The sequence below is a fragment of the Ursus arctos genome, unplaced genomic scaffold (genome assembly GCF_023065955.2).
Source record: "Ursus arctos isolate Adak ecotype North America unplaced genomic scaffold, UrsArc2.0 scaffold_2, whole genome shotgun sequence".
Taxonomy (NCBI): Eukaryota; Metazoa; Chordata; class Mammalia; order Carnivora; family Ursidae; genus Ursus; species Ursus arctos.
In genome coordinates, this window is record NW_026622874.1 from 22,221,283 (window position 1) to 22,248,771 (window position 27,489).

General features: G+C 43.3%; 1 protein-coding gene across 2 annotated transcripts in view; it reads right to left on the reverse strand.

The window, feature by feature from the left end:
* Positions 1-27,489, reverse strand: part of CUNH1orf21 (chromosome unknown C1orf21 homolog) — a 220,869-nt gene that overhangs the window by 50,125 nt on the left and 143,255 nt on the right. The window lies entirely within an intron of this gene.

Sequence of the window (27,489 nt, forward strand, 5' to 3'; positions counted from 1 at the left end):
TGGCTCTCTGTCCCAGGTAAGCATGGAACACTGACCACTGACTGGAAGCTCTGTGCATGCAGGCTGGGCAGGTGGACCATGGGATTCAGGGATGCGATGGGCCTTTTAGTTACAGAATGTCCAAGGCAGTGAGTGTACTTGGGTCTATTTACTTGGGCCAGAGAAGGTGCATCTCAGCTTGTCTTGGAGCGTCTAAACCTCCTTGCCAGCATCCTGGGAGCCAGATGGGGGAAGACAACCAAGGATCTCAGCATTCAGAATGCAGACTCTCACTTAAAACCCGCTTTCACTTTGGTGCATCCCTGCTCTTAATAGTGGCTCGTTCTAAGGAATGAAAAAGCGGACCTGGGTTTCAATGAATCCTCCTGTTTTTAGCCCCACTTTCACTTCCATATCCAGAGATAGCTAGTGTGAGCAATTCCTGAACTTCTCGTGCATTCTATAGTGTAACTGGCTTTCTGGAGTTTGCTAAGTAGGTTTCCACTCTGCTTTCCACTTTATAGAATGTTAATATTGTTGTCTTCTGTTAGTCATAGAAGATTACTATTATTTTGTAGAGTCCTTTCACGTTTTATTGGCATTTCAGAAGGAAATGAACAGCTACGTTCTACCTACCTATTCCACCTAACCTTTTTTTTTTTTTGGTAGTAGGTTCCGTGGCCAACATGGGGCTCGAACTCACAATCCCGAGATCAAGAGTCGCCTGCTCTACCAACTAAGCCAGCCAGGCGCCCCTACCCAGTCTAATCTAGGCATTCTGCATACACTGTTAAGTTCTACAACTGTATGCAATAGTTACTGTCATTCCCATTTAGCGGTGAGGAAACCGAGTTTCAGCAACTTGCCCAAGGTCTCCCAGAGGGTTTGAACTCTGGTCTTTCTGCTATGAGAGCCCAAGCTGCAGATCACAACCACATCCAAACATTCACGGTGAAATAAGAGCTGCCGATCATCACCGACCATGAATTATGTGCGAGGCTTCTCAAGGGCTTTGTGTGTATTCACTGCAACTGCTCTGTGAGACAGGTACCTATTACCATTCACCCATTTTACGGAGGAAGAAACAGAGTCACAGACTGGTTATGGAGCTCATGCAAGATCACAGAGCCCAGAGAGTCTAGCTCCAAGGACTGTGTTCTTAAACTCACCGAAGTTAAATACACTACGTCTACCTTGTGGACTTCCATGATTTACTTTAGGAACCTCCCCCAGCTCTGCTTTTTCTCTTTCCTAGATGACTTACTCCAAAGATAACAAACAAATCCCGAATCTCCTTAAAACAGCCAACCAAAGCAGAGACAATGACTAGAAGACAGCCAGATTTAAAGTAAAATCATTTTGAAAATCTTTGCACAAGAAATTATTCTCCTAGATCATGCTCTCTCATCTGTTTACAGTTACCTTCACACATTCAATTCAGGGATAATGTGAAGAATGTGCCAATACAACTAGACATATTTAAAAACCCATACTTTTTAGAGAAGAAATGACAAATAGAATTTGCTTCCTAGTCTTATAGCCTAAAATTATATATGCTAGGGGGTGCTATTGAACAATTTTAAGGTTTTTTGTCCACTTGATATTCTTAGGTTTGCATATGATAGTGCTCTGGGCTCGGGTGAGCGTATAATTTTTAATTAAAGTCTCTTTAGCCCCAGTTTGCTGTCAACTGGCACGATATTCTACTGCAGAAGAAATTTTAAAGTAAGTCATATTCATTATATGTACAGTTAGTCCTCATTCATGCAGAAGCATTAATCACCCATTATTTTCTTTTCCACTTATATGTCCGAGAACTCAATTAAAAGATAATGAAATGTAGGTGTTAAGCCCAAAGAAGGTGTCACTATCTCCAGAGCCATATCAGTGGTGTAAAGACTTGTGTCCCGGGGTAGTTAATAGACCCTGCGAGCTGAAGGCAGCCCGAAATCAAATTAGCGAAACCAAAACATGAGCCATCAGGAAATCTTAGTTCTAAATCTCTTGCTCCACAATTAAGCTAAATTACCTAAGTCGTTGTTAATAAATCACAAGGCAGGAAATACACAGGGTTCGGAAGGCTGAACTGATACAATTTGGGCTCCACAAGCTCGGTCTCAAATAGAACACGTGACGTAGTCAAACACAGACAAGGCCAAACGCCAGGCAGAGCCTCCCCCGTAAGAATCCAGTTAGGAACGAGGCACTTATAGACACATCTCTCCTTTTCTGAACTTCCAAGAGTGGTCTAAAAAAATGATTCATTCTAGAATTGTGCCTTGTTCGACACAAAATCATTTCCGTGGTGGACGCTTACATCTGTTTCGAACGAATAAAGGTTATCGGTTGACTGTAGCGCCGACAAGTCTGCGGCACTTCAAGGGAAGTTCAAGAACCGTCTGCGTGGGCTGAAGGGCACAATGTGCTGAACAACGATCTCCCGAGACAGCCCCGTTACCCAGATTCTTCCCTCGCTGCTCCGATATTGTACGCGGCTCCCCGGCCGTCGCCAGGCAGAAGGCACTGGGTGCCCACGTGCCGACGGAAACTGCGCCGACAGGGGGAGCGCTCGTTCCTGCGGCCTCTGCCCAGGCTCGGGAAGCGCTCCCATCGTTCAGGGAGAGCCGCTACTCTCCAAACTGCTGTGTAAGGGCGAACCACGTGGCTCAAAGAACCATTTGCCTCCTTGAACGTTACCACGTCTAACATAATTTTTTCCTGCCAGCTCTCAAGTCCAAGATAATTATTGCTTATGATCAGAAGACTCGACAGCTTCTGGCGTACTGAGCTGAGGTGGTTTTTCCTGCTACGCACGAAAGCACGCGAGTTGCTCCACGTACTAGTTTTCTAAAACCATTTAGTGTGTGCTTGGAAATAGCTCTCGGCAGCATACACAACACATAGGTCCTTTTGCAGTTGGCAACTCTGAAACTACTATTCTGGGATACAGACTAAAAAAAGAAAACCCTAAAAGCCTTTTTGGTTGAAAACTGATTCTTAGATGACTTTTTTTAAAGAAACCAAGGGGAGAAAAATCCAAAGTATCATATTTTTAAAAATCCTAAAAATATATCTATCCAACAAACAATGTCAAACTTTTGGAACCAATGGTTACTTTCCAGGGAGTAATCTCAAGGATCTGGGAGAGAAAACACTTTGAGTATGGGACTGGGGCTAAGGCAAGTGATCGGGTTATGTCTTGTAACTAACTCATACCTGTTAATTCTAAAATGCCAAATTTTGGTGTCATCTTGTCACGGAATGCGTGCTGTCGCCCAAGTAACACCTACTTGACTGTATCAGCGAAGGGCCTATTGCCCCGCTCAAGGTTGTCTGCCAAGGTTACCCACCCCCCCACCCCTGCGGCCAGGGAAACTGAGGGACACACTCGTGTATCTCTGAGATGGGCAGAGGGTTGGGTGAGGAAACGCTTTGAAATGCATGAAAATAGCTTCTTGCTCAGGCACTGGCAGACTCACCGGGGGCGAGGGAGACCCACTGCCCCGCTATTGACTCTAAATACGGTTACTGCCCTTCTCAAGACGATCTCCACTAAAACTGGGCTCTTCCACAAAGGCTGGAAATGATCTCTCCTTGGAGAAAGGTTTCTCATAAAGAACACAGATCACATTGCAAACAAGAGCGCTTAGGCAATGCTGAACAGAATTAAGAAACTCAACTGTTTTCAAAGGTCCTTAAGCACACTGGAGAGCATCGTTTACGTACAGACAATGGAAACATTAATTAAAAATAATTCCTATCTATTCATTAAAACAGGCGACTTAAGAGCTGCCATTAGGCACCATCTCATTGATCAACAATCAAAGAATCATGCACATAAAGTGAAGAATTCATTTCATAGGGACATCTTTGCCGGGGACTGGCTCCTTTTAGAGGTGCGTGGCTCAAGATCATGCCTGTGCCATTGGAGGATTCTGGAGAGCCTGCTCCTGGGGGCTCATGGCTTCCGGTCTGGAGTGTCTGTGGCGGATGGTGGGGAAGAGGCTGTCCGCGCTGGCTAGGTGCCCCTTTATCTGCAGAAAAGACACCTGACAGTGACTCCTTCAGATAATCAGAGATCTCCAGGAAGGGGGGAGGTTCCTCTAATATTGGAAAAAGCCTGCATTTCCTCAAAAGTATTCTGATTTGGCGGTTGTGTGTGTGTGTGTGCGCGCACATGAATCAGTGCAGTTTTGCTATCGTTGAAGAGAACCATTCCCGGAAATCCGGAGTTTATACACATCAGAGAATCTCACACATTCAAGGCTTTTAATCTGTAGGTTTGCAAAAATCTCTCGTGTCCTTTCTTTGGTTCTTAGAAGCTCCAAACATGCATTACTCTTCAATTTCATCTCTTACTCTCCTCTGAGTAAAATAATCCAATATCTATTAAGCACTAATGTGAGAGGAATAGGACTGTACTCTCTCTTAATGCAAAGCAAACATAACCTTCTTTCTTGGCCTCTTCAACTAAGTAGAGAAGGTGAGGAATCACGACGGTTTAATGCATGTCTACTCCGTATGGGGCATCTTGCTTGAATTCCCCATAACCCTTTACATCTCTTGGCATTTTACTGACAGCGCACCACACATGCATACTGTGGACTCCTCCTTCACAGGTGACAGGTAAATTCAAGCTCAGAGAACAACAAGCAACTGAACTGTCACGTTCACGGGGCTGGGTATTGGCAGAGCTGAGCTCCAACCAGTAGGCCTGACTTGCACCTCCCCACAGAGGCAGCGTTACCAACTCGGGTGACTGGGCCCTCAGCTCTCGCCAGGACTGTCCAAAGGTTTTACATGTACTGACTGAGTTAACACTCATAACAATTCTATGAGGAAGGATTATTAATATTAACAGTCACCATTTCAGATGAAGAAACAGAGAGCTTAAACACCTGGCCCCGCTCACACAAAGCATCAGACTCCAGGTGCGCAACAACCAGAGAGAGCAGCCAGGTGACCCAGCAGATTCCTCCCCTCACGACGGACCCTGTGTTCACAGTGCTGGAGAAGGGTCCCCGCAGAGGTGACTGCACTTGACCTCTGACCTTTTTCCAGCTGAAGATTCCTAGATGCTTTTGTTCACAGCCTAATGGTTTAAGTATGTATTTTACTTCAGAATTCCTGGCATATAAAATGGGTGTTTAAAAAAAAAATCCTAGCAACTACTCTAGGAAATATAAGAAAAAAATGTACAATTTGTCACCTTGCCGAGATCAAATATTCTGAGGCCCGAGTGACATGACCAGTCATCCTTACACAAGTCAGAAGTCATGAGGGTGGTTTAGTGATGGGCCCTGAAGACTGTATATTCTGTGACATACATGCTAAAAGCTTCTCATTGGTGAGCGTGTGTGCGGGTGGGAGGAATGTGAAGAGGTAGTTGGAGAGGAAAACAGAAAGCTAAGGTGGAAACGGTATGCCAAGCTTCCGCTTCAAAGGCTGCTAATGAGAGAGTGGGAAGTGGGAAGGAAGAGGAAGCAGGAAACGGCAGCGGGGCCCTCAGAGAGCTGGTCATGGCCAAGGCAGCCAGTGGCTTTGCTCTTATCATTTCGAATACCAACTGGGTAAAGCAAGACCTGTGCCCCATTTCATATAAAACAGAGGTTTATCCCAATATGCTTTTAGGACACCTGCACGCTGGGGAAGTTCTTCCAGAATCCCCCACTTCACATCTGAATAGCTGCGTTGAATCGCAGTGGTGTCACCTAGGAGGAAAGGTTCCATCAGCTACTTCCGTGGTAGTGCTGCCAAGCCATAGGTGGTAGTTTTTTAAAGTTAAAACAAAGTGACGTAAAAAAAAACAAACGAACAAGAAACTACTAAGAATCAAAGAGCACCAAAATCAATCGAAATGCTTCCTAATTGGAAAATTAAAACTTGAAGGACATGGTGTTTTAAATTGGGAGCCTGGCAGCTCAGTCGGCAATTCCTGATCTCACACTGGGTGTAGATTACTTAAATAAATAAAAACTTAAAAAAAAAATAAATTGGGATTCCCAGGCGAACTTAATACTGTAAGAACAATAATGGATCTATTCATGACCCCCACTGACATTCGCAAGAGTGGGGAGGCTGGGGCATACCGCTGGGGATTCCGGCTCGATAGCGCAAAGATGGGAGCACAGGGCAGCTCACATGCGTGCAAATACACCAGCGATAATTCATCCGTGGATGTGATGTTTGCCAACGAGGAGAAACTCTTTACTGTATGAAGCAAGATAAAAACCGATAGAAAAAAACCTAGCATTTTCGGGAAAGGAGTGGGAGGGGAAATGACATAAAGGTTAGTGAGTCTTGTGATACTCGGGCCACTTTTATCACAGAGTGACTCAGCTGGACAAAAAATAGAAATGGATCTTCTAAGCCCAGACAGTCTTCCATTCATCTCTGCCTTTCTAAAATTACAGCATCCTCTTTAACAGTTAGATCATGTTTGTGGAGCACGGTTTTCCCCTGGGCTTGAGCCGACTGTGCCCTGTCACTACGCAGGTATCACCTTTCTACTTCGAAGGCGGGTTCTGTGGTGCCTTCTGTCACCCTTCCTCGGTGCACCGAATTGTTCCAAAATAAAACGTTAACAACCTTTTCTGGCTAAAAGCGTTATATGAGCCACAACCACCCCGAAAAATAGTGAGCAGCAGTCACCAGGGGACTGCTGGAGAAGGTTCCTTCCTTCCTGGTTTATTTTTAAATAAAGAGGGGGTTGCCCCCCGCCCCCAATTCCCTTTCTTTGGGTTGGCCCAGCCTCTGGCGGAGGCCCTGCATCCTTCTCCTCTGCCCAGATCCATGAGACGCACCAGCCTTCTTAGAAATAAGACTCCTTTCGCAGCAGAGGCCCTGTGACTGATCTGGAAGCAAGAACAGGTTCTGGGATACGCTTTGTTAGCCTGCAAGGGGCGCCCACATGTCAACAGACGCTTCAGGTTCCTTTTCTCAGGCCAGGAGACTCGAATCCTACCACCGCTGCTGACCTACCCCTCGGTTTATTTGTCCACGAAGCTAAATTAAACCCCGTGACAGTATATTCTTCCGTGAACACTGTGAACGCCTGTGTGTGTGTCTGTCTGAGGTGGGGGTTGGGCAATTTGTAATTAGGATAACATTTCTTAGGTATCTTTCTAGAATATAGTTCAAAACAAAGCAGAAAGGAAGCGGCATAGCTTTATCTCCCTCTTGCAGCCCTCCCCGCCTGGGGCGACAGTGAGTTCGCTTCAGGGCTCCATTGTGTCCAGATGGCCTGGAGGGCCAGTATGCAGCTCCACGCAGGGACAATTTGCATGAGGCACCAAGCTGCCTCCAGGGAAATTATTTTTCCTGCCAGAGACTTGTTAGCTAAGTCAGAAGAATGCCTCTGCGTTGGAGGGGCGCTGTGATGGCTTTTTCCTCAGAACTCTGATTCAGTCAAGCCACCCGCCCCCCTCACACACTCTCCCCACCGCCCCCCTCCAACCCTAGTCCCAGCCCCTGTCCTAGGAGTCAAAACAGGGAGGTTTCACCAAAAAACTGAGGAAAATTGGGAAGCATAAGGTAGCTCTGGTCCACAGCTCTGGGATAGGAAGGTAACAGATGTCTTTTGCATGTGGGTGTGAGTGTATGCGTGCGTGTGCGTGTGTGTGTGTGCATGTAAGTGTGTGTATGTGCTTATTACCACATCAGCAGAGAAGACTCACGGCATAGTTCCACAAAACAGCGAGTGGACTTTGGTTAGGAGTCTCCCACAGTGAGAGAAGCAGCATCTGGCCACGGACATCAGTGCCATCAGCTTGGACCCTGAGGGACTGTGCCCATGCGGACATGAGTGGTAGCTCAGGGGGCTTCTGCCTGGCACCCACAGATAGGGTATAGGGGAGTAAGGGTCCAGCAGCAGACCCAACAGGAAGCTGGAGCAGGGTAGGCGAAGGGTAGAGGGGCTGGCGGTGGCCATTGGTAGTGTTGGGACTGTGCTCAAAGTCACCTGTCAGATATCGCCTGGAAATCCCAAGAATAGCTCAGGAACCTCAATAAGAGGGGGGTGTGGGGGGGGGGGCAGAGGTCCTCCTCCCACAAAGCACATAGAGGCAGAGAAATTCATTCATCCATTAGTTCATTCATTCATTCTACCTAAATGAAATTGAGGAGTAGCTCTGTGCCAGGTATTGTTCTAGATGCTGAGCAGGGGAAAAAAGGACAAAAACCAGTGTTCTAATAGAGCCTTCATTCTAGTAAAGGGAGAGGCAATAAAAAATGAGCACACATATCATACATAATATGAAGTCAGAGGGTGAGAAGTAGTAAGAAGAAAATACGACAGGATAACAGAGGGCAGGGGTTGGCGGAAAAGGTCAAGGTCTCTGGAATTAGGGGAATGTTCACATTGTTGTCAGATGTTCACACAAACATATATACTTCTGAATTTTAAACAACAAAAAAGCTTCAATTTTTGTTTCTATTTTCAAGAATCTTCCAACCATCAAATTAAAAGAATCCTATTATACACCAATTAAAGTTTTACAAGGAATTTTTAATGAATGTTTGTAATTTTTAAAAAGATTTATTTATTTATTTTGAGAGAGAAAGAGAGAGAGAGAGAACAGGGTGAGGAGGGAGAGAATCTCCAGCAGACTCCCTGCTGAGTGGGACATTCAAATGACTGAGCCAGTCAGGCACCCGTGTTCATAATTTTTAATGTGTTTAGATTTTTTTCACAAATTATGATGCCAAGGAAGTGTGCCATAAACTAAAGTTTACAAATCTTTGTTAACCATGGACTTCCTTGAACTGATGTTTGTTTTATCCATTGAATGAATGAATGAATGAATGAATGAATGAATGGAGGCATGATACCCCGGTTAACAGATGGATTGGCCTCTATTTCTGTAAAATGAGAGTAAAAACCATAACCATAGGATTGTGAAGGTAAGATAGTGTGTTTAAAATGTGTAGCACAGGGGCTCCTGGGTGGCTCAGTCGGTTAAGCGTCTGCCTTCAGCTCAGGTCTCGATCCCAGAGTCCTGGGATCAAGCCCCGAATCGGGCTCCCCGCTCAGCTGCTTCTCCCTCTCCCTCTGCTTGTTGCCCGCTACCCTCTCTCTCCGCTTGTGCTCTCTCTCTCTCTCTCTCTGTCAAATAAACAAACAAATAAATCTTTTTAAAAAAGCATTTAAAATATATTTAAAAAATGTGTAGCACAGGTTTGGATAAACGTTATATATGTAGTAACTTATGGTTCAAGAATAAATACTAGGATGTAATTTATGTGAATTCTAAACTATCTGTGTAATGAAAATTACTTAAAAACAGCCTGTAAAATAACTTCTGAGCCTAGGATTATTCATGGAAACCTAGCAGGCATTCTCAAGAAAAAAATGGAATGAGTTTGTTGCTCTTAGATTCATTAATGGAGTTTACAACAAAATGTTTTTTCTTAATTTAAAACAATAAAATACATCTTTCCTCATCCTGGTGTCTGTGAAAAGCTGTACCTAGACTGCATTAAGAAATCAAAGAGAGAGGCACCGGGTGGCTTAGCCACTAAGTGCTGGACTCTTGATTTCAGCTCAGGTCATGATCTCAAGGTCATGAGATGTAGCCCAGTGTCCCCCCCCCCCCCCACGCTCAGCAGGGAGCGTGAGATTCTGCCCGAGATTCTCTCTCCCCGCTCTCCCTCTGCCCCTTCCCTGGACTGAGACACCCATGTGTTCTCTCTCTCAAATAAGTAAATAAATATTTTTAAAAAAAGAAAGAAAGAAAGAAATCCAAGAGACCTGTTCAGCAGGCTTTGGGATCCTCTGTCCCAAACAGAGATTCAGGATTTGAACGTGCTGTGGACATCTGCTGAGCAACTATTATGAGTACCAGACATGGACCAAGACCTTTAGAAATGGATTCTCTAATTTAATTCTTTGAAAGCTAATATGAGGAATACATGGAAGCTATTTCTCTCCTGAGCAGGTATGTTTCTTCTCTAGGCTAAATGATAAAAATGTCCCTTACTTTCATATAAATACCAAATACATCATTGTTGTCTTTCTGATAACCAAAGTAATAGTTTCCTTGCAGAAAATAAATCATTTGTTACCCTTCCGAGTGCCACTAACAATATGGAATATTTCCTATGTTCGTTTGTTTCTCTCTCTTTTCCTCACTCTCTCTGCTGTTTTTTTTTTTTAATGATTTTATTTATTTGAGAGAGAGCGAGAGCGAGCACAAGTGGGGTGAAGGGCAGAGGGAGAAGCAGACTCCCTGCTGAGCAGGGAGCCTGAAGTGGGACTCGATCGACCTTAACCGAAGGCAGCCGCTCAACCGACTGAGCCACCCAGCACTCTCTCTGCTGTTTATCTGCAAAATTGGAATTATGTAAATAAACATTCTTTGAACAAATGGTTTTTAGTGGCTTTTAATATTTCATTATAGGATAAACCATTAAGTAACCCTAAGGGCAATATTAGGTTATTTCCAGATTTCCACCATTACAAATAATGTTGTAGTAACTATCTTTACACGTATCTTTGACTTCCTTCTTCTTGGAATAGTGATTTGATCGACTTGAACATGAGCATCTTCATGGCTCAAAAAATCGCCATCCAGCAAGGTTGTAACAACTTACATCCCCAGCAGAAAACACCCCACTTGACCTTTGCTTGAATTGGCAGCATGATTTTAAAAACACATACAAGCAGAAAATGGCACAAAAAATGTTGTCCATTTCCTAGAAAAAAAAAGTTTATGTTACGGTTTTCTTAAATCTGCTTTTGTGTGCGTGTGTGCCAATAATAAGGCCAGTATCACTTCTACCCCTTCTGTGAACACTATTTTATTTTTTTGCCGACCATATATTCATTTCCTTTGCCCATTTAAAAATAACTGGATTGTTAGAAATATCCTTACTGTCTGATAAAAACACTTTCTATGTTAAAGATATTAAATCTTTTTTTTCGGTAATATTTGTTGCAAATATTTTTTTACTCGGTGATATTTACCTTTTAAATGTTTACTGAACTTTTTGACCTAAGGAATTTCAAATTTGAATATATTACACAGGATTCATCCCTGCCCTGCCGAGAGACCCTTTCTGTCCAATTCACAGCCCCTTTTTCAGAGAATTTGTTCCTGCCCAGAAAGCAGCAGACACAGGCTATGTAACTGAGCTCAGATTCCTGGTCCTTCCAGAATCCGGAGTAGCTTCTCCCCCTCACCCGTGGGAAGGCCAGACCCAATCACAGTGCCTGCCCTCGGGTTAATGTGAGATCTTTCTCTGGTATACCAACCCTCCATTTATTTGTGGTATTTTGAGTTTGTTTCGTTCCTTCTGCTCATAATTTTTACTAAAACATGATGAAATAAAAAGAATTCTTTCCCTTGTGGTTTCTTCCACTGCTTTTATATTTCAAAATCCATCCCCATCCCAGTATTGGTTAAGTATTCACCTATTTCTCTCTCCTAGATTTTAAAAGAATAGTTTAAAAAACTCCCACATGGTTCTCTAGTTCCCTGGAGTGTATTCTGGTATGTGGTTTGTTGAATAATCTATTTCCTCCCCCACAGGTTTGCTGTACTTCAGTGATCAGAAACTAGTGTCTGTGTGAATTTCAATGCACTGTTTTAATTACTGTAGCTTTATTATATATTTTAATATTTGAGATAGCATGTTCCTTTTCATTATTTTAAAAAAATTTTTCACAGCTATCCTGTCCAAAACTATTTTGTTATCAGAAGATATCTTTTGGGGGGCTTTGGGGGAGGGGATATGAAATGCCCGTCAAAGGGTTCAAATTCTCAGTTACAAGATAAATGCATTCTGGGGATCTAAATGTATACAGTATGTGGACTATGGTTAATAACACTGTATTGTACACTTGAAATTTGCTAGGAGAGGAGATCTTAAGTGTTCTCACTACAAAAGAAAAAGGTACCTGTGTGAGGTAATAGATGTGTTAATTAACTTGATTCTGGTAATTATTTCACAATATATACAAATATGAAATTACAATGTGTACCCTAAATATACACAAATTTTGTCAATTATGCCTTAATAAAGTTATACCTTAAAAAAGCTGGAAAGAGAGAGAGTGGGAAGGGGCAGCCAAGGGAGAGAAATCTTAAGCAGGCTCCACACCCAGCACAGAGCCCATCATATGGCTCAATCTCACAGCCCTAAGACCATGACCTGAGCTGAAATCAAGAGTCGGACGCTCAAGTGACTGAGCCACCCAGGTCGCCCCTATCTTTTTCTTTCATAATGTCACTAACTGGTATCTCAAGCTTTTGAAAGCCAGTTACAGTTTAACCAAGTCTAATAAGTCTATCTTTATTAAACCACAAGAGAACTTACTTCTGGATGGCCAGGTCTAGTTACTGCCACACTCCTGGCTCAGCAGTCCTGCCAGATTAAATTAATAAGGCAGCTACAAGAAATTTTGCAAATATGCTGTGGGCAGCATTATAATTTGCCTTTTTAAAAATTGGGTGAAGAAAATTGGGTAGTTCACAAAAATTAAAACAAATTAATTCACTTTTCTTCCAAAAGTTTTTGTGTTTTGTTTTTTTTTAAATAGACATTAACAGGCGTTACAATCTGGTCTAGTACCACATGCTTTCCTTGATATTGAGATCTTTTTAATTTTTACGCATTTATTTTTATTATTTGTTTTTTACAACAACATATAATAGTTACTGGTACCTTAAGGAAAACTATCCATGAACATCTCCAATCAACTACTATATTTTGTCTTTCATCATAGTTCTGAAGGCATTTTCTATATATGATTAGGGTTTTTCAGTGACATATATGTTTATTTAAAATTACATGAAATACATGTAATACATGAAGATAAATAGGAAAATTAGTCATTTGGAGACTTTTTTTGATAAGTTTTTCATTAAAAAGAGAAGTGATGGGGGCCCTGCATGGCTCAGTTGGGTAAGTGTCTGACTCTTGATTTCAGATGTAATAACTATCTTGATTTTGGACATAGTAACTATATTGATTCTGGCTCAGGTCATGATCTCAGGGTCCTGGGATTGAGCCCCGTGTACTCCATGGGGAGTCTGCTTGAGAATTTCTCTCCCTTTCCCTCTGTCCCTCCCCAGTTCTTGCATGTTTTCTCCTCTCTCTCTCAAATAAATAAATCTCAAAAAAAATTAATAAGAAAAAAGAAAAGTGATGGACTAGGAAAAAAAAACACCTGCTAGGAATGTTCCAGAACTGCCTAATTGGCAGTACCTTCCCTGCTGTTCCACACGTGAATTTTTATACATCATAAAAGCAATCAAACAAAAAGAAAAAAGCCCAGAAAATATCTCAGAAGCTGAGAATGGGTCAGGAATGCAATGTTATTTAATGGAAAGCTAGGGACTAAAATATGTACAATGCGACAACTAAAAAGGCAAAAATGTTAGTGTTTATATATATAGACTCACTTTATATATTTAATATATATGCATAATTTTTAAGGAGTTTATTTATTAGAGATAGAGAGGGAAAGCACAGAGGGAGAGGGAGAAGCAGGCTCCCCACCGAGCAGAGAGCCAACACAGGGCTCCATCCCAGGACCCTGAGGTCAGGACCTGAGCCAAAGGCAGACGCTTAACCAACTGAGCCACCCACACGCCCCATGTATTTAAGTATAAATGAATTATACTTTATTTTTTTTAAAGATTTTATTTATTTATTTGACGGAGATAGAGACAGCCAGCGAGAGAGGGAACACAAGCAGGGGGAGTGGGAGAGGAAGAAGCAGGCTCCCAGCAGAGGAGCCTGATGTGGGGCTCGATCCCATAACGCCGGGATCCCGCCCTGAGCCGAAGGCAGACGCTTAACCGCTGTGCCACCCAGGCGCGCCGAATTATACTTTAAAACACTGCCATAGACAGAGAAAACAAAATGCAAAGAAACAGATTTGAGGATTTTATGTGATATCTTAGTGATTCTACTTTATCAATTTAAAAACAAAGTACTCTAGGGGTGCCTGGGGGGCTTAGTTGGGTTAAGCATCTGACTCTTGATTTGGGCTCAGGTCATGATCTTGGGGTCCTGGGATCACACCCTGTGTCGGGCTCAATGGAGAGTCCGCTTGAGGATTCTCTCTTTCCCTCTGCCTCTCCCCCCAGTGGTGTGTACGCACACTCTGTCTCTCTAAAATAAAATAAATAAACCTTAAAAAAAATAAAAAAGTAAAAGCAAAGTACTCTAAATTAAAGTCTCACACTTTTCAGTAGAACTAGAGGGAAAATAAGTCCTTTTCTTGACCAAGATTTCCACTTACTTCACTTAAATCATCACTATGACTTTCTCATTTAACGGATGACAACATTGACGGTGAGTGGGCACTATTCTAAGGTCACACAGCTGGGTGGCTGAGTAGAATGTGAGCCTAGAACGCCAGGGCTTTCCGCCCCACCCGGGGTTCTTAACCTTTTATGCGCTATGGACCCCTCTCTGGGAGCCTAGTAAAGCCTACATGCTTCTTCGCAGAACTGTGTTCTTCAATCCTTAAATACATAGGGTGATAAAGGGAAAAATTTTGATAAAACAGAGTTACCAAAATATTTTTAGGAAAAAAATGTATGGTATAGCAATATATGTCCTTTATTAACGTTTTAAATAAAAAGATGTATTAGTGGGTCTGATAAATATGGTAATTTTGAAGCAATATGACCATTAATATTTCAACAACTTTAACTCAGTATCTACAATAACGTGATACGAAACCATCTGTGATTTCTACTGTTGCAAAGTCACAGCTTCCGCTATGGTTTGTTGCCTGCATTCATAATTAGCGCGTTGTTTCCTACATGCCTTATTTCCTTCTCCAAAGGAAGGCACCCTAAACACTGACGCTAACCAGAAGTCTAAATTTTAGTTAGAGGTTAGTGAAAATAAAGATCTAACTTTTTTTTCTCATTCAAGTTCACAGACTCCGAGCGTTTTGTCCACAGCCTTCGGAACGGGCCACGTACTGGACGTAGACAGCACGCACACAGCGCAAGTCTCCGACGACGAACCGCTGATGAGCATGAGTCAAGCCATAAAGACGTGACAGTTCCCACTGAAACACCAAGCAGGGTCGGGCCCTCTACGGTGATGGTTCACTTGCTCTTTCAGGGACAATGGAACGAGCCCACCCTTCCCACCTAGCGCGGGTCTGTGTGTGCACGCCTGCACGTCTGAGTGTGTGCTGAAGGTGGGAGACGAGTTACCGCGCTTCCGAAAGGCACCTGTTGAACCTGCCTGACCAGGGCTGGGCACCTGCTGACCTCTGTCCTTCGGGGCATGCAGCAGAGGTGCCACCAGCAGGTGATGGCAGGTCTTTGGGAAGTAGACCCTGTCAGCTTGCCTGGAGGAGGGGTGAAGCGAGGAGCAAGGACGTGAGGCCCAGCAGAGATGAAGGGCCTTAACAAAGCCGTAGCAACCTCCAGCCGGGGTCCCGGGGGGGCAGGGGCCACCAGAGTGGGTGCGGATAAGGCAGCAGGAGCAGGTGTGTTTCCAGTCACGTGACTCGCCCACCTTGCAGCTGCACACTCCGATGCCCTAGGTCAGCATCTCAGATTGTTATAATGTCAAACACCCCTTTCTGAGAAATTCTTGTCTGATGCTCACCCACATCATCTTCCTAGAGGACAGCAGATTCGTTTTCATTGTTCTTCTCATAAGTGATGACGTATGTTCATTTAACCTATTCAAGTTTTTAAATTAATTTAAGATGTGAGCTAAAATTTTAAATACCGGAAATGCTGCCAAAATAAAACAGACAAACACACTTGGCTTATTTCCTTGACTTTGTCTGTGGGCGAGAACATTCCGGGGGTTGTGTGCATTTGTGTGTGTATACATGTGTGCCGGTCATGGGGAAAAGAACAGAGCTTCTTTACGGTTTTCTAGATTTGCTCCCTGTGGTTCTCAGAAACCGTTTTCCTTGCAGCAAGCCCCAAAACTCATTTTGAGCATGCCTGTCATTTGCAATTTTTCTAGGAGACAAAGACATAAGTTTATATGTATCCTTAATCGGCAAGGAAGTAGGATCATAATTACAAATGTAAATGAGCAAAGACTGATTACACTTGACAAAAAGGAGGCAGAATAATTCAGTCCCTATATAAATGAAAGAATGGTACTAAAAAAAAGAAAAAAAAGAATGGGTACTCCAATTCAAATTCCTTAGCTTGGCGTTCAAGGCCATCCTCCATCTGGGCCTACTGACTAGCGCAAGGAGAGCCTGCCCTGTTTGGTCTGGAGGTTTTCAGCAGCTCTGATTTTATCTCAACCCACCTTTGTCCTCACTCTGCTTCTCTAGTCTCAGTTCCTGGAATATCCTAGGCTCTGTCCTATTTTGGGGACTCTCATACAGTTTTCTCTGACTGGAAGACTCTCGACGATCTTCCCCACCATCCCTCCTCCATTGTCTAGTTAGTATCTACTTATCCTTCAGGTCTTATCTCAGGCCTGCCTGGACCCTCCAGATCAGCCAGGCTCCTAGGGGCTGCGCATTTGGTTGGGCAGAATGTGCTCTTAATAATGGCTCCTGATCAAGGAGGGAGAGGGAGGAAGTCCTGTGCCAAGTCCTGTGCCCTGGGGCTGGGCTGTATCCACCTGCAGAAAGAGATTCCTTCGCGTGAACTAGAAAAACGCTCCAGCCACTTGCCAAACTGTGCGCCCCTGTGTGCATCTATCCGGAGGGGCTGCCTTTTAACTTGTCCACTTCGTGGGGATGGCTTTTTCTAATCTGCACAAAGGACTGTCACTGGCCCTGCTTTACAACTCCTCATTCGTGGCCCTGATCAGAGTCTGTAGTCATTGCTTCCTTCGCACAATTGGGTAGTGGCAGTTCTCCCACTAGACAGCAAGATCCATTTTACAGCAGGGACCACGGGTTTTTGCTCCTGAGTCTACTTCCAGGCTCTGACGCACTGTCTGGCATGGAGCAGGTACTCGATACATATCTGTGCAATGAATTCTACAAAAAGGACGGCCACGGAGATGCTGTGATGGAAGAAATACCCGGACTCGGGGACGCAAGAGAGGCATGTAGCAAACTTTCTTATTCTTACTGAATAAATGGGGATTCAACAGATAAGACGACATGGAAGCTGGCAGACCAAAAGACAGACTTCACAACTTAAAACAGAATTTTCCCTGAAGCGTCTCACCCCAGGGCTAGAAAGAAACACGCTGCTTCTGGAAGAAAGCAGGGTCAGGCCAGTAGTACCCCGAGAGCTTGCCTGGGGATCGAGGGGGTTTTAGACAGGACGGCAAGCTGGGAGGAACCCTAAGTGAGACAAAAATCTAATGACTCATGAGATTCCAGGTAGACCAGGCATCTTGGAACTTGCAAAATTTATTGAAACAAAAATTCTTGCCCAGTTGGCTGAAGATGTGGAGGCAGAAAGCCTCTACGTGCCACTCAGTCAGTGCCCTGCACAGCAGGGCAATGGGCTGCAAATGAAAAGCGGAGGCCAGCGTAGGAACAGTTACGGCTCAGAAACTCCTGCAGTCCTCAGGGACCTGGCAAAGAGAGCTCTGTGTGGTGCAGGACCTTGGCACTGAGGGGGCAGGGCACGGGGACTGTTCAGGCAGACATTAGGGCCCCAATTCTAAATTTTAAAAAATTACTCATTAAAGAAATGGAAGGAGGGAAAAAGACGAGAGAGGTAATCACTGGTAATAGTTTTTCATTTATGTTATACCAGATTACATGTATACTATAAAAAATCTATCATCATATACCACTTTCTCTACCATAATTCTTTTTTTTTTTTTAAGATTTTATTTATTTATTTGACAGAGAGAGAGAGGCAGCGAGAGAGGGAACACAAGCAAGCGGAGTGTGAGAGGGAGAAGCAGGCTTCCCGCCGAGCAGGGAGCCTGATGCGGGGCTCGATCCCAGGACCCTGGGATCAGGACCTGAGCCAAAGGCAGATGCTTAACGGCTGAGCCACCCAGGCGCCCCATCTACCATAATTCTTTATCTCATAATATGTTTTAGGGATATTTTCATATCCGCACATATAGATCTCATTCTTTTTTTTTTTCCTTAGAATCTTAAGCAGACTTCCTGCTGAGCGCGGAGCCCAACAAGGGGCTGGATCTCACCACCCTGAGATCATGACTTAAGCCGAAATCAAGAGTCGGATGCTCAACTGACTGAGCCACCCAGGAGCCCCAAGATTTTATTTTTTTTTCAACACCTGTAACACATTCCACTGTACGATGCATTGTGATTTATTTAACACAGAGATGGCCATTGAGGTTGGTAATACAGCTCGGGTTCTTGTTCATTTTAAAGTGGCCACGCGTGGTTGGCAGCCTTCGAGAGGACCCCCAAGAATTTCCACCTCCTGACTGTCATACCATAGCCGGGTTGTTCTCTGTGGCCCAGTCTATGACAGAAATGATGGTGCGTCACTTCTAAGATTGGTTTATAAAAGATTGTGGTTTCTCTCTTGTGTGTTCCTTGGCTTGCTTGCTGGGTCTCTCTTAGTTCATATGCTCTGGGGGAAGCCAACAGCCATGTTATGAAGACACTCAGGCACCCGGGGGAGGCCCATGTGGTGAGGGAGTGAGGCCTCCCAACAACTGTAAGAGTGAGCTTGGAAAAGAAACCTTGCCCCCACTGGGCCTTGAGATGAGTGCTGCTCCTGCCTCCAGTTTAACAGGAACCTCATGAGAGACCATGACCCTGACCCACCCAGCTAAACTGTCCCCAGTTCCTGAACTCAGAAACCGTGTGAGATGATGAATATCTGTCATTTTAAACTGGCTACGTTCTGTGGTAATGTGTTACGCAGTAACAGATGACTCATATACCACGCACAGTGCAGTCCTAGCAGTGGCCTAGCTAGACCAAAGGTATACGCATTAACAATTTTAAAAGATCCTGTCAAATTGTCTACCAAAGAGGTGACAGCCATTTATAATCACATCAATAAAGCAAAAGAATGCCGGGTTCCCTAAATCCTCACCAGCACCAGATACTATCAAACTTTAGCAATTGTGCTAACCTATTAAGTGAAAAATGGCATCTGTTTGCTTTGATTTGTATTTCCTTAATTTCAAAAGTTCTTTTGGACACATACCCTGCATCAAAACGCAAAAGACAAGGGTGCATTGTAGGGTTCCAAATGATTAATTACAAATGAGATACTGTGGGACGCCATGCCTCAACTTTCAAGCCACTATCTAATTATTTATAATTTCTATCAAATGATTAATTTTATAGAAGTAATAACCACTGGAGTTGAGTCTGGGACTGGAAGTAAGCATCTGGTTTTGATTAATTTCTCAAAAATGCACAGAACATTAAGTAATTATAACAAGAGGCATGACCCTGAATCTCACGTTAGGAGCACTAAATTAGAAGTGATCTAAATCTAAATATTAATTCTCTTTAGTGGTTCTGAACCAGAAGTTTAAAAACAAAAACTGAGTTAGTGAGTGGGATCAAATGGGAACTAAATGTATTTTCCAAAACTACTTAAATGAAACATCACGATAGTCTCAAATCAAATATAAACTCAACTGAGTCTTACTTGGCTTCAATTGCTAGGAGAATAAATGGTTTTGGGGAAAAAAATCCTTCAACTTAAAAAAAAATATTTTATTTATTTATTTGACAGAGAGAGCGAGAGAGCACGAGAAGGGGGAACAGTGGAGGGAGAGGGAGAAACAGGGTCCCCGCTGAGCAGGGAGCCCGATGCAGGGCTCGATTCCAGGACCCTGGGATCATGACCACAGCTGAAGTCAGACGCTTAACCAAGCCACCCAGGAACCCAAAAATCCTTTATCTTTTATAAAAAGCTTTGGAGGGCACTGAAACTCAGTGATATTGGAGAAAAGCAGAAATCATTCTCTTCACTAGAGAAAAGCACTCACAGTCATCACAGGTCTCCCGCTGCCATACCCCAGCTTCCTAATAATAATGAAGACAAAAGCGTACTTGGTTATTAAAAAAAAAAAAACCTTATTCTTGATGACATTTCACTGAATTATGAAATATATCAGTTTCTCCTGCCAGAAATGATAAAAAATATTTATAGAACAACCAATCTACTTTTTGTAACAATATGGCAGACATACTGTACCAGGGAAATTTTAGAAAGCACTCTGAAATATCCAAGTAACTGGGGTTGAAAACCAAGACAAATTGGTTGCAGATGATATCAAATGATCACCTGAAGCACATAACTGAGCGTGGTAGAAGGCTCTGTATGGTTATGAAACTAATTACAGTCGACCCTTGAGCAATGAGTTGGTTAGGGGCACTGACTCCCCAAGCAGTTGAAAATCTGCATAGAACTTTTGACTCCTCTAAAACTTAACTACTAATAACCCACTATTACCTGGAAGCCTTACTGATTATATAAATAGTTGATTAAAACATATTTTGTATGATGTATGTATTATATACTGTATTCTTACAATAAAGCTACAGAAAATGTAAAGAAAATCATAAGAGAAAATACATTTATAGTACTGTATATAGTTATCCCCCCAAAATCTGCAACTAAGTGTCACGCAGTTCAAACCCATGTCGTTTAAGGGTCGACTGCAGTTGACTTCCCACTTAGTACATGACAAGTAAATGACAATATTATCATTGTTGCTCCCCCAGGCTACACTGGCCTAAGGAAGGAAAAAAGAGGGACGTGGGTAAAAACAGGGTCTCCTCGCAGGGGACTCGCTGGGAACCTCGTGTCTTCGCTCCAGTTTTCCAGGCAGGGAAACCCAGGGCGGACAACGGGGCATTAAACTTTCCTTGCTGCCCTTCCCTGCTCCAGGGATACCTGTAATGGTCAGCCTCTGCTCCAGCTGGCCCTGACCTGGGTTGGCCTAGCTGTTCCTGCCATTGTCCTGGGCTTGTGATAGGCTCTAGCCATACCTCCCCAGGCACCAGCGTGCACGTATGCTCTTCTGGAGTGAGAGAGGGATCCCTCCTTAGTACTGGTCCATCTGGGTCACTGACCAGTGTGAGACTGCACTTTCAGTGACCCTTGACCCTCATATTGGCTCCCACAGTAGGATGGATGCCATGCTCGCAGTTCTCCGAGGTCGGGATGAGAGGACATTGTAGTCATCCTACACAGCATGTCTGTCATCCTCTAAAGCATTCCCGCCCATTCATGGTTGAAGAGTGCTTTGGATAAAATCAAGGATCTGCATCTCTCTCTTTCCTCCCCAGGATCCTGTGGCTGTGGGAGGCAGGCCATCTCTGAGCTCTGGCAGGAGCTCTGGGCCCATTTACCATCAACTTGACTCTTGCTCACTAAAGGTCTTCTGGATCCTCAGGCAAACACAAAGACGATCACCCCTGTCATGTCACTGCTATATGCTCCACGCGTGGCATATGCACCCTGAAGAGATCTGCTAATCGTCTACCTACGTATAAACACTGTCTGTGACGGTGTCCACAACCCCTACTAACTCTCCATGCAGGGGTGATAAAGGAGTTTCCCACACAGAAGTGTCTCATCCAGCAGCAGCTCAGAATTCTGACCCGTTCGTCAGGCATTCATCTATAACCTTCCAATGATAAAAACTAATATTTTGCTAAAATATGTATTTCCTTCCTCTGAATCATCATTGATCCTACGATTTACCATTTTCAAGAGACTACTACTACTTACATGTGATTGGGTCATTCCAGCTACTGGTGCTAGACCGCCTGGGTTTGAATCCAGCTCTCGACTGGCTGCATGACCCTACGTGCTTACCATTTCTTTATCTGGGAAGTAGGGGTATCAAAAGCATCTTCTCCGCAGGTTGTTATTAGTATGAAATGAGCTAATGCACGTAAAGAGCATAGAACCATGCCTGGCACAGTGTTTACTGCTGGCATATCACAGGAACTGCCTGTCATATCTCAATATCCCCACATGGTGAGATCAGTTATCTAGCTGCCAGTGCCTAGAACGACGAGCCTCCCAACGTGTTGTGACAACAACCTGCTGACAAGCGAAAGACTGTACCCTGTTTGCAGGAGGAATTTGCCTAAAAGCAAAAACAGGAGCACAGTTCAGGCAATTAATCACTCTCATCCCTCCGCTCCCAGAACATTCAGCTTCAGCAAATTCAGGAATTTCTACACATAAGAAATTGTAAAAGGAGAGCTGGCCAAGCTGACATCCTGAAGCCGCCAGAAGCCGCACGGAATGTTGTCACCTTCCCATTCAGGTTCAGGCGGTTCCGACCGAGCAGCTCTGCACATCAGCCTGTGATACCCTCTGGTTTCCAGCTTAGTAAGAGAAGGCATGCACCCTGGCACAGCTTTCCCAAAAGCCAACCAAGATCCTGAGCTTCGCATCTGGATGGCCAGGTCTGCTCTGCTTATGCACGAGAAGAAAGCCGGGCACTGCTTTTCAAGTTTTACCTGGACAACACTATGAACAATTTTGGCTCTGTGGGCCCTCAGCATCATCAGGGGACCATGATGGGATCTCTCGGTAAACACTTAAGGATCTGATATTCTTTCCCTATCATTTCTGCAAGGGCCTGAGCACAAGATTTATATCCTCGTCCTGTCACCGGAAGACATCCAGACAGGTCACCTGTAAAGAGTCCTGTCCTAGACTTAAAAAAGTGAACTTACGATTCTGTCTTTTGGGATGGGGAAGAGCACGCTACACACACAGTAGGTCAACGGGTCGAGGCTGTTTCTTCTAAGGATGAGAGGAAGCATACTCACTTAGGATGATGCTTCGAGTTAACCTTTTTAGGATGTTTACTTAAAGTAAGTAAACAAACAAATAACCCAAAACAAACAAAAAACCCTAGCATTTCTGGATGAGGGGGAATCACACTCTGGTTGTTGTCAAAAAATGAGAAAGAAGTGTAATCTCGCTGCTTTTCTACATATGTAGTTGGGCAAAACCAGCAAGGGACACAGGTCCTTCCCAGGATTCTCCCACACCACCCCCTCTGGGACGCAGGCTGCCACTGTGGCTATAGATGGAGGCTGGGGGGCCACACAGCATGGGCTCAGATCTCAATTCCTTCACTCGCCACTAAGTTGGGCTTCAGGAGATTTCCGAGTTTTCTCTGTGCTTCGATTTTCTCATGCACAAGAGGACTGCTATGAAGACTGAATGAGATAATTAATGTAGACCATTTAGAATACTTGGTAAATAGCATGCAATAAACATGAGCTATGACTCTTTGTTTTTGGAACTGACTTTTAATTAAATAAAGTGACTCTTAAAAGTTGTTTTTACATTTACAAGTATACTTTGACACTTCTTTTAGATGCTTAAAAAATGATAAGCATTTGGAGAAAAACTGGTACGATAGCACTTACATTGTTTGTGGTAAAACCATTCACAGGTTACAGGTCAGAAAGTCACGGTTTCTGCTCTAAATTTCAGGACATCAGAACTACGAATAGAGTTTTACAGCATAATACAAACTTTTTCCAAACCTAGATTACAAGTTTCTATAAACCCAAAACCCTGAAGACTATCAGACTCAAGGACATACTACAAGTCTGTCAATTTCTTTTATTTTTTATTTATTTTTTAAGATTTTTTATTTATTTATTCGACAGAGATAGAGACAGCCAGCGAGAGAGGGAACACAAGCAGGGGGAGTGGGAGAGGAAGAAGCAGGCTCCTAGTGGAGGAGCCTGATGTGGGGCTCGATCCCACAAGGCCGGAATCATGCCCTGAGCCAAAGGCAGACGCTTAACCGCTGTGCCACCCAGGCGCCCCCATCAATTTCTTTTAAAACCTTGGTGTATTCTATAGCCTAACAATTATATTAAGATGAGAGGTCAGGGATTGGCATTTACTGAAAATCCTGCTGCTAACTCTTTGAAAAGACAACAACTAAATTAAGCTAATAATTTGAGCATTAGCTATTAGCACTTGGGTAAAAGCTTTAAGATGGAACAAAAAGATGCATGCGTTATATACTGCATTTCTTTGGCATTTATTAACAATGATGGGTTTTTTGTTTAATTAATGACTTCACTTTCATGAAGAGAGTGGTAACGGCCTCCCTATCACTTGTCATCCATCGATGGGGAATTTTTTAGTTTCTGTTTGTATCAGCCAGGGGTTATGTTATGGTAACAAACATCCCCCAAAATCAATGGTTTGAAACAACAAAGATTTATTTCTCACTCATGCTACATGCCCATCACAGGTCAGCAGGGACGCTGGTCCATATCACCACGTCATATCCTCACTCGGGGATACAGTCTCAGAGAGAGCAGCCATCGAGAACTTTGGAGGTACACAATATGTAGAATTCTACACTGGCTCTTAAGGTTTTCCCTTAAATGTGACACATATCAGCTCTAGTCACATTCCATTAGGAAGAGCAAGTCACATGGTCACACGGGACAAAAAATTGCCCCCTGGACTCAGAAGATTTAATGAATACCCTAGGGACTACCACACTGTTAAAAGGAGCTCTGTAGGATTCTCTCCCTAAAATTCAGAGGTTACAACACATCGCTGTATCTAATTCTGGCATCAGATACAGCTTGTCTGCCTTTCCAATGCCCCCTTGCTGTATAGAGAGCCACATTTTGGCCTACGCAAGGGAAGGAATTAGCCATTTGCATCCAACAGGAATGAACTTGATTCTCCCTTTGAAGAAAAACAAAATTTGGATATGAAAGTAGAAAGAAGAAATTAAGGTCCCAGTTAATTTGTTTCTTATTGAGTTATAATGTAAGTAGAGAGAGGAACACATAGGTTTCTTATTTGTTTTCCCTGTTTTGAGGAAAAGAAGTCCGTTTTTTCACGCAAAGAACAGCCTTCCTCATGCTACTCTCTAGGACTTTACGATGTCCCCCTCTGCTGGACCTTTCTCCACCTGCCTCCTCTGCCCACGGCACTCCAAACAGATACCTGGCAGGAGAGGGATATGGTCTCCATTTTTTTCACAGTTGATGGGAAATTAGACCTGGAATTTGCACTTATTATGATTTACTTTAAAACTGGAAAGGACACGTGAGATGTGTGACAGGAGACTGCTAGCTGTCCTCATGTACCTACCCCCTGCTCCTCTATATGGTGCAGCATCCACGACAACGACATCACCTGACAGCCATCTCACACCTCTCTCATAGCTGCGGGTGACCACATGGCTGTGTTCTGGCCAAAGGGGTGTGAGTGGAAGGTGTGTGTCACTTTTAGATCATGCCTTTGAAGGAACAGGTTGTCTTCCCCTTGGCTCTTCCCTCTTCTCACTGGCTGATCTGTGGACGCCGTGGCAGGTGCTGGAGCAGTATTTTTCTCCACAAGATGGAAGCTGTGTGTTGAGCATGGCAGAGCCACAAGATAGAAGGAATGTGGGTCTCTGAAACTATGAAGCTTCTGAAACAGCCCTGGAGTGTGTATGCTAAGACTATATGTCCGAGAAATACATGTTTATAATAAAGAGTTAACTGCTGCCATGTCAGCTGGTTCCAATCTCTTGTTTTCAGAGGAAGAAACTGAAACCAGAGAGACTAAAAAATGTATCCATGGTCATAAAGCCATCTTCTCTGTAGACTGTTCATGAAAATGATGGAAAATCACTTATCTCTTAGGATAATGATCATTACAATTCCTTTTTTATTGATTTAATGTCATACTAAGCAGGAGGAACAGCAGAACTTAATGCTAAGAACTATACCATTTCAAGTTTCTTACGATGATCAACATATCCTATTAATAGAAATTATTTAATTCAATGTAGATTGCCAGGGTTCAGAGCTAATGAGAAATTCTGGAGGTTGTGGTTGAGACAACAGCCAAACTGCCAGAAGATATTCTCGAAGTACATTTTCCAAAGTCCACAGGAAGATGATCAGTGGGTTTTCTGTATTTGTACTTCTTTCTGAGAAGGAACAGTAAGCCTTCAGATGTGATTGGAATTTGGCTCTGATGGTGTAAGCACCCAGATTTAAGTACACATACAAGAAACCACAGGCTTAATTTACTAAAATGAAATCCACCCATTGAACCACATGTGTTTTTAGTTAACTTTTTCATAGGAAAAGAAGAAAAAATAAGTTCTCAATTCACCATTTCTTTGATATCCTCATCTGCTGTTTGAAATGACATTCAACAGGAATTACGCTATTTGACGTCGTGCATGCATCTGATGCCCTAGGGGTTGCGAAATGGCTGGGAACCGTTTCAGGGAGCAAAGAGACCTGACCCTGTTGGTTTAAGCTTTGACTATAGTTTATGGAAAACCAGAATTCTTTCTTTCCTTTGGAATATCGCTTAGAAGCAATTCTTTGAGGTTCCACTTAGTGTCCTCATGGTTAGAGGGCTGATATTGAGTCTTAACATGACAGAATCAGGGACAACTAAGACTGCAGTAAACCAGCCATCAAAATACAAAGCCATTCAGTTCAATGTTTTCCACCCCTCCTTCTGAGCTCCCACACAGCTGACCTGAGTCATTTTTGCTACTAGCAGAAATCAGGTGAACGGGGCTCAGTTTCCTACAATACATTGTTCTCTGCTTCACTTCACTTCTACTTTTCATAATCTTCAACTTGGAACTCAGAATTTCTAGAAGGGAACACATTAACAGCAGTTATTTTTAAAACCTGATGTCATCTGTTTTAAAAAATATCAAGGGCTCTTTTTTGCCTAGAGAATGCCTGAGCTTTAACATCATAAGAACTTCAAGTCTACCCATCCTGCCTCTCAAGACCTATCTTCCTCCATTGTTCCTCTTTGCCATAACTACCTTGGACTATCTTCCATTTGAGGACTTTCTCTCCCCATCCTTCTGTACTCTGTGCCTGGACTGACTCCTTCTGCCCCTTTTTCTATTTATTCTCCATGAAATACTCCTGTTGCTTGCCCTCTCTCCTATTCCCAAACAGACATGTTCATTCCCTAGTCTCTCCTACCTCTACAGTATCACTGGTCTAACTGTGTCTTAGTTATATATGTATCCACACACGCTGCTAAGTTATGGGCACCTCAACTAGAAGGATCACATCCTAATTTTATTCTGAACATTCAGGACAGTTCTTGGCACACAGAAGATGTTCAGTGTACGCTTGCTGAATCACTGCGGGGATAAAAGAAAAGGAAAGGATCCTAAATTACAATGAACACAAAAAAATCCCAACTAAATGTGTAAAAGAAATAAAAATTTATAATAGTGTCTTTTTGTTCCATCTTTTACATGGAGGCAGAAAGAGGCAAAAAATTTATGGTGTAGAAACGTTGGATGAGAGGCAACTGATACCTTCACACTAGGAATCAGAAGACCCAGATTTGACTTTCTTCTCTGAGTTTTCTGCCTCCTTAACTCTGGGCAATTTACATTTATAAAATTGAAATCTAAATCATACCTCATTCCAAAGTAAATCTCAGGCAATAGCTGGCAGGGAATACCCCTCTGAGATTTTCTTTTCCTTTTAAAAATTAGTTTAAAATAGAGATGAAAATATCTGCTGTACCTTCCTCACAGTGTGTGAGGTTCCAATGAGCGGGCGGCCTGGAAAGCGCTCTGTACTCCTGGGTGATGTGTAAATGACGTATATTATTATCAGAGCTGCGAAAGAAAAGGAGCAAGTAG